Genomic DNA, 8,229 nt, shown 5'->3' on the forward strand with positions numbered 1-8,229 from the left:
AAGAAGCAATTCCTTATTAGATTTTACCTAGATAAGGCTAGGGAAGTGATGAGGAGATTGGGTTTTACTCCCAATATAGGGGCAGGTCAATTAACTGTCTAGAAAATGCCAGGGTATATTGTTATTCAAAATAAAGGGACCACTGTGGACAAAGAAAACAAATAGTTGAGTCCACCAATGATGTCATGGAAGAGATGTCTTATGAGCCCTCCCTAAAAAGTAGAAAAATAATAAGGGAAGAGGATTCTCATGTTGAGGAATACTCATCCGCACAAACCACTTTAAGAATTGAAGAGGAATAGCTCACTAAAGAAAAAATTGAATAGTTGGGATCACAAGGGGGGATTTTTGTTACACAATTAGAAATAAATGTAGGAGACCCCTAGGAGCCTCCAGTACCAAGTTTTGAGTTGACAGTTGTAGATTACAAAGGAAGGGAATTAGATACTGTACTAGAACAAGCAAGTCAACAATTCTTATCAGATGATCATTTTGTTAAATCTAGGGCTTTTTGCCAATTTGCATGGAGAGCCAACATGAATAAATTTGAAGAAAGATGCAACTAGTTGAGGATAGAGCATCCTAAACTATAGGAGGTAGCCCTACAAAATCAAATAAAGGAACAAATGATTCAAGAGTTCCAAAACATAACCCCTGAAGAGGGGAGGAAAATGGTAAATTGGGATATTGTAGATGCATTAATTTTTAATTCTATTTCAAATAAGTTGGATTTCCAAGATCCAAATAAGAAGGAATTCATAGTTACTACATTCAGTGAGTGTTAGAGTAAATAATTAATATTTAATTATTTATTCTATTACTTAAGCTTACTTAGGTCATGCATTTATTTAATATTTCATATTTAATGCATGTAGTGGTTAGTTGTTGACAACTCGGGAGTTTTCTCCTTTTTTAGCATATTCCACTTTTTGTGGATGTGTGCTGAGTTGTCAATCTTATCTTCTACCTCCTTCCAGCTTGTTCTACAAGCTTCCTGGAGCTCTTTATATTCGGGCTCTCTCTCATTGTAATATTATCAAATCATCATCATATCACATTATTGTAAATACATTTCTTCTTGTGTTTGCATTATAATGGCTCTCATGTCCGTTTAGGGTTTTGCCCGTGCTCCATGCTTCTCCCCTTCTATGGCTTCTCTTTGACAGGTTCGCATGCAGGTGATCTTGGTATCTTCAGAGTTGGCTTTCCTCAACTCCAACATGGTATCAGAGCCTTCCTGCTGCAGCTTCGTTGAAAAAATTTTGAAGCCGTGATTTGAAGTCACAAACCCTAGTTTGTTTGTGCATTTTTTCTTCAAATCAGGGGATCAGCAATTTTCGGAGCACTTTCAGCCCAAACAGACATCACCATTGGATCCGGAAGGCCGTTTGCAGTCAGGATTCATATAAAGCTTTTCGTTTTTGGAGACAGGGCAATTTTGGTGATTTTTTGAGGCTTCCAGGGTCGCTGTCATACGGATCGTACGGACGTAGGGCGTAAAATTTTTTTTAAAAATATATATTTCGGGCGCCGTCGCCGCGCCACCCGCGCGCCGCTCGCTCCCCGGCAGCCGCCAGTCCGCCGCCCTCCGTCGGCGGCTCCTCCCTGCTCTGCCGTCTGTGGCCACCGCCTCTCGGCTCCGCCGCCCCTGCGGTCGCCTCCGCCCGCCTCTGCTCCGCTCAGACAACTCTGCAGCACCGTCCGCCGAGTAGGCCACTGCGGGGGTGACACGTGGCATGGGTGCCACGTGGCACCTTGCCACGTGGACCCGCCGCCACGTCACCCCTGCCACGTCATCTGCCATGTGGCTATGCCACGTGGCACTTTTTTTTGCTGCGACGGCCATCAAACCGTCAAATTTAATCGCATGACTTGCTGACATCAGCCCTTGCATGCACCTCTCCCGATTGCTTTTGGACCTACTTGTGGTTTTTTGGCCATAACTCTTGCATACGGAGGTATTTTTCCGATCTGAAAGAAGCACCGGAAAGCTGGTTCTGAGACGGAGATTTTGGTGCAGGTAATTTTTGGTTTTGATGCTTTTTTATTGCTCATTTTTTCTGTTGAAGTCCGAAGTCCTATTTTTGACTCCGGCATGCATATCTTTTGCGTCCCATGCCTGTTTTTTGAAAACTTTATATTTTTGGAAAGCTGGTTCTGTGTACTCTTCAGAAATGTAGTCTTTTTTCTTCTTTTTTGGCCTCTTCTCTTTCTATCATAGTTTTGGCATTTTTGCTCTATGGTGGATATTTTGAGTATTTTAGGCCCGAGGATCATTTTCCTAGCATGGTTTGCTTTCTTTTCGACTATACTTTCTTTTGGTTCAGCTCTTTTTCAGTTATGATCATTGTAGCTATCTTTTTGAAGCACTTTTTATTCTTGCACTGAGATAAATTGTCACTTTTGCATTCTGGGAGTCATGAACGTTGTTTTGAGTCAGCTGTGCATGCACTATTTCATAAAGCACCATGGGGGGGATTATTTGTTTGCTGTTTTAGGCATTCTCCCTTTGTCAAGTGAGTGTCCCTTCCACGACATTAGCCCATGCAGAGTCAGTTAGACCGTGTCTTTATCGGTGTCTGTACTTCTTTTCCTCTCTCCTCGTTCTTGGTTTGTTTGCAGAAGATTTTGGCTCACCTTCTTAGTTGCCTGTCATCACACCCCGTCTGTATTAAGGGGGGGTTATGTTGTGTTCTAATGCATCCATGGTTCGATGGTTCGATAGTGTGAACTATGTATTCAGTGGTTGATCCTACATACAAGGCGATTGCAGTGGCTGGCTACCTATGCATTTCGGTGAGATGGATCATCTACCATATAGACATGCTCAGTTCGTGCCTTCTTCTTCCATGGAGGTTTCTTCAGATCAGCAGTTTGGCAGATTTGCGACTTCTTCATGCTTCAGTGATGCTGCTTCTTCATGATCACTCTTTGTTCCTATTTTAGGGGACATTTTTCCTAGTTGGAGACTTCTTCAGTTCTTCACTGGGTTCTTACCTCTTTTTGGGGGAGGGTTTTTCCCATGTGGTTTTCTCTCTTTCCTCGCTTACAGAGGTTGCATTCTTCTTGCATTGTACTTGGGTACCTAACATGGCCTCGTTGCCGGGACCCATTATGCATTCATCTTAGTTTTGTGAGCTTAAGGCATTTCCCTAAGTTGCACTTAAGGGGGGGTGTTAGAGTAAATAATCAATATTTAATTATGTATTCTATTACTTAAGCTTACTTAGGTCATGCATTTATTTAATATTTCATATTTAATGCATGTAGTGGTTAGTTGTTGACAACTCGGGAGTTTTCTCCTTTTTTAGCATATTCCACTTTTTGTGGATGTGTGCTGAGTTGTCAATCTTATCTTCTACCTCCTTCCAGCTTGTTCTACAAGCTTCCTGGAGCTCTTTATATTCGGGCTCTCTCTCATTGTAATATTATCAGATCATCATCATATCACATTATTGTAAATACATTTCTTCTTGTGTTTGCATTATAATGGCTCTCATGTTCGTTTAGGGTTTTGCCCGTGCTCCATGCTCCTCCCCTTCTATGGCTTCTCTTTGACAGGTTCGCATGCAGGTGATCTTGGTGTCTTCGGAGTTGGCTTTCCTCAACTCCAACAGTGAGGACTAGGCTACTCTGGTTATATGGTCTTTAAGGAAGGGTTCAAGAGCCATCTTAGCACACCATATGATTATGGTTTGATGGGAAATATAGTTGTAAGAAGAGTGGTTGACACCTCTCATGTGTAGGCTGCACATTGGAATGTAGATTCATCTCAATTTCTTTTGATGACTGCTAAGAAGGAAGAAAGGGCCATGTTTGAATTACAAAGTAAATATGAAACAATTCTAGAGGCCTACAATAAGGAAGTTTAGAAAAGGATTGAACTTGAAAACAAATTAATGGGGAGGTCTACAAGACCAAGAATAACAGATCCTCATCCCCCAGTTGAGCCTTTTAAGTCCACCCCTCTTATAGAGATGCTAGATACCCCACAAAGGTCACAATATTACACTATTGAAGACTTTGAAGAAGAAAAGAGCAAGTTGTGGGCCTTACACGTGGAGTTGAATATAAAATATGAAGATAAATTGAGAAAGGCTCTCACATATTTGGGGGATAAAATTGAATGGCCATTAGTGTATGATTAGTTGACTAGAGTGATAAGCATCTGGGAAGAACTAAAAGCAAGTGATGAGGCTCTAAAGCCTATTATGAATAAGTGGGTAAGAAGGAGGAAAGAAATAATATTTTTATGTTATTCTATCATAAAGGTTTCATATGATCAAATTGAAAAAAAAAATTTATATTGTTGATAATAAGAGAATTCATCTACAGAGAATAATAGTTGGCTATTTGAACAAGTATAAGAGAAAAAAGTTTAGTTTGTTTCCTCATGCCCTAGATATAAGAAATAATTTGAAAAACAAAGATGAATGGACTAAGGAACTTGATGATTTATATTGTCTAAGAATGAATAAAATTATCAATGAAATAGGGCATGTATGGTGGGCTACCACAACTAAAGAAATAGTGAAAGCCCAAACATTCTTTGATTCTTTGAAACAAGAATTTTTTGATATTGATAGGGAAGTAGAATATGTTATTAAGAAACAATAGGATATTCTACATTTTGCCTAGCCAAACAATGCACTTTTTGACAAGTGGATGGAGGATATTACTTCTAGTGAGCAACTAGAAGAAGTTGAAAGTGATGATGATGAGATGCATGAAGATGAATTATAAATCATCGACCCATCTCCATTAGTACCTATAAAAGAAGAAGGATAGTCATCTCATATAAAAGATGCAATGGATTAGTTAGATGACTCAACAAACATAGAATCAAGAGTAACTATCACTTTGGTCATGCATGATGATATGAGTGAAAATGCCAAAGTGGAGGTGAAGCTACATGAATCAGAACCTTACACATCACTAGAAAGTCTGTCAACCACATATGCTAAGGATTCAAAATAGCAACCAATTAGAAAATCAGCAATATCAAAGGATGCAATAGAAAGGGACCCACAAAAGGAATATCTGATGTACAAATGTTTTTGTTAATCAAAATTTTTCCTTTTGTGATAGGTGTATATAAATATCTCTTATAAATGACACCTGTCAGTTTTCTATGCCTGAAGCTTGTTGCATCTCACATTATATAAGTGGGATTCTTGGGCTAGAGAATGGTCTAACTTCTAATGCATTTTTAGTATTACACTTAGGATGTTTTCGGTCTAGTCTTTGAGCAACTTTATGATATGTCTTCTTAGCATAGTTTCTAAGAATACTTCAATATGGAATGATCTTGGTGTCTCTTTCTAAAGTCATTTTAAGTCTCTATAATTGTATACTATATTCAAAGAAATTAATATAAAGTTTGAGCTATCCCCATATCAGTTCTTTTTGAATTTTTTCTCCTTTATTATTACCTAGTTATTTTGAGATTGTGTGAGTAAAGCTAGTGCAATTGAATTTAATTCATTTAGGTTGTATGTCAGTTCATTACTGCTATTAATTCAGTGAATTAAGTAAAAGCTTTGATGAATTTGGTGAGATGGTTATGGTAATAGAAAGGATGTTTGTAAGGATGAATTCAAGTGAGAATTGTTGATAAAATTTGTTGTAAGGCAACAAATTAGATCCATGAATTTGTAGTAAACTCTGAATCCTAATGGAATAGGCACTGATCTAATTTATCCAGTCCGTAGAGAGATATATCATAAATGAGTATCCAATCTAAAATCACAATAAATTTTACTTTCTTTTTGTGAATATTTTCAAAGATGGTCAATACTTGTTTGCATGGACTGTTCTAGCTTTAGTTAGCTACTATTTCTGAGAATATTTGCTAATCTACAAAAGAATTTATCACCAAATCTACTATATGGGATGTATTTTGTTGAAAATGTCAAACTTAAGTATGTGTCTGAGGATTGAGTATGAGAATTAGAATGAAACTAGTATAGTTCTCATACAAGAGCAAGTAAATTGAATCATCCCTTAGGTATACCCACCTTGGTTCTATAAAGCCTAAAGAGTAGAAAGCCAATTGTGGTTTTGTTGAAGTTGGTTCCAACTGGTTTACATACATAATTGTTCATAGGAAATAGCTAACCCTTAGAGTTTTTAAGTATTATTAGTTTGGTATTGAGCATTGTGTGCTCCAATAGTTTTAAAGCACCAACACACACTAAAACATACAAACAAGTGCAATTGTATATAATAACATAGCCAAAGAAATAAATGCATTAAATACCCAGTTTAACCATTTATTTAATTATACTAAAATATTCCATTTACATCATTGATGCTCACATAAAACATAATTAAGAAAGAATGAGTAAATAACCATAGCATTAAATCTGACACAACTAAAGTAATCAGAGATATGTCCAAATATTGGATAACCATGTATCATCCTGAAACATACTATCATCTCAAAATGGCATCAACATGCAAATATGATCAACTACATAGCATAGTAGTATAGCATCTATGATACTAAAATCAAAGAATAACATTCGACCCTCAAGTCATCTCAAATGACAAATTAATAATATGAGTAACAAGTATCTCTCAAATCAAAATAAACAAGGTATAGACTACAAAAATGAGAGATGCTATAGATACTGACTTTTGTTTTGATTGTGAGTGTTTGAGTGATTTGTAGGTTTTTGAGACAAGGTTGTGGTTGAGGTAGGGAAGGTTAGTTTTTTGGAAGGAGATAGATGGAACATCCTTAGCAACCCAAATACCACATAGAAGTTTAAATGACTTTAGGAAATGTTAATGTGCTTATTTAATTTGATAATTCTATGTTCAAATGGAAGATATGTGAATTAATATAGTTCTATCTTGATTCTATTGTACTCTTAGAAAAGAGAAATCAAATGGAAAGGGTAACAAAAAATCTATGCATGATTGTTTTATTTCTTTTGTAAATAAATATATGTCTATATTTGAATCACAATGGAATTGGGTTTTTTAAAAGATGCAATTTTTATGGAAAAATTTGAGGGCCATCACTATGTTTAACTAGAAATTGGGTCAGTTACAAAATTTAAGACATCTTTTTAACAAATTCAATATGGAGAAAACTATCATTCTTTTTTTGGAGAAGCTCAAAACCTCCCATGACTCTTTGGGGGGAAATCTAGCTTGTTTAATGCAAATCACATGTGTTGACCCTACTCTATTTGAATTAGATATGACCTATATTTTTGCATGAACACAAGTGTAGGAGATAAGAGAAGAATCAGTTAGAAGGGCATTTGTGGCTAGAGAAGGGAGGATGGGAGGAGGGGTTTTCAAGGAAAATGCCAGAGCAAGAATGATATAGATTGACATTACACCAAGTTATCTTTGCTACTTACAATGAGTTTTTCATTTTATCTTTAAAAAATCTACTTCCTAAGTGATACCATTAGTAGAAAATGTGAGTATCTTGTTGAACCATGGTGTGCCTAAATGTACATCTATTATTTTATTGTTCCTTCTAAAGGAGTAAAATTCATATGTCATTTATAAATAGTTCTACTTCCTCTGTCTCTTACGTGGAAAATGGATGTAAGTCTCTTGTTGCATGTAAAAGCCTTGTGACTATTTATTCAAATCTTTGGAAAATATAACATAGTTTAATCATTTACTTTTCCTAATGCACATGCATGTTGTAGGTTTAACATTATTTTTAGCTCTCAAACAAAAGGAAACTTTCTTATGTCTTTTTCATGCAAATCTTTCCTTTTCTTGTTGTTGTTATTGCACCACTAGGGCTCCCATCTGATGCAAAATGGTGAATGATTAGTGAGTGTAAACAAGTGTAGTTTTAAAAAAATAAATCCAAACATAACTGCATCTTCTTCATTATTTAATTGTTAGACATGATTTCTCAAGCTTTCTCAGCCTATTCAAATATTACTCTAACATCCCTATGAAAAATAGAGATTTTGGAAAAGAGTTCAAATTTAATTACTTAACCTTATATTTTTGAAATTACTACACATTATCAAAAAAAATGTTTTAGCTATAAGTAGTAAGTAGTAGTTTAAATCACCTTGAGCTTTAGGAAGATGGGATGATTATATTAGGTTCTAAAAATGTAAATATTGTAACTATTTAGTTGTACATACAACCTCTATTTTAAACATTACTGAAGATGTAGCCCCTGAATTCTTCATACTACTAGATTAGTGATGTTGTTGGTACCAACTTGTTATTCAATGAGGC

Source organism: Cupressus sempervirens, chromosome 11, assembly GCF_028749045.1.
Source record: "Cupressus sempervirens isolate cs-2001-9-10 chromosome 11, ASM2874904v1, whole genome shotgun sequence".
Taxonomy (NCBI): domain Eukaryota; kingdom Viridiplantae; phylum Streptophyta; class Pinopsida; order Cupressales; family Cupressaceae; genus Cupressus; species Cupressus sempervirens.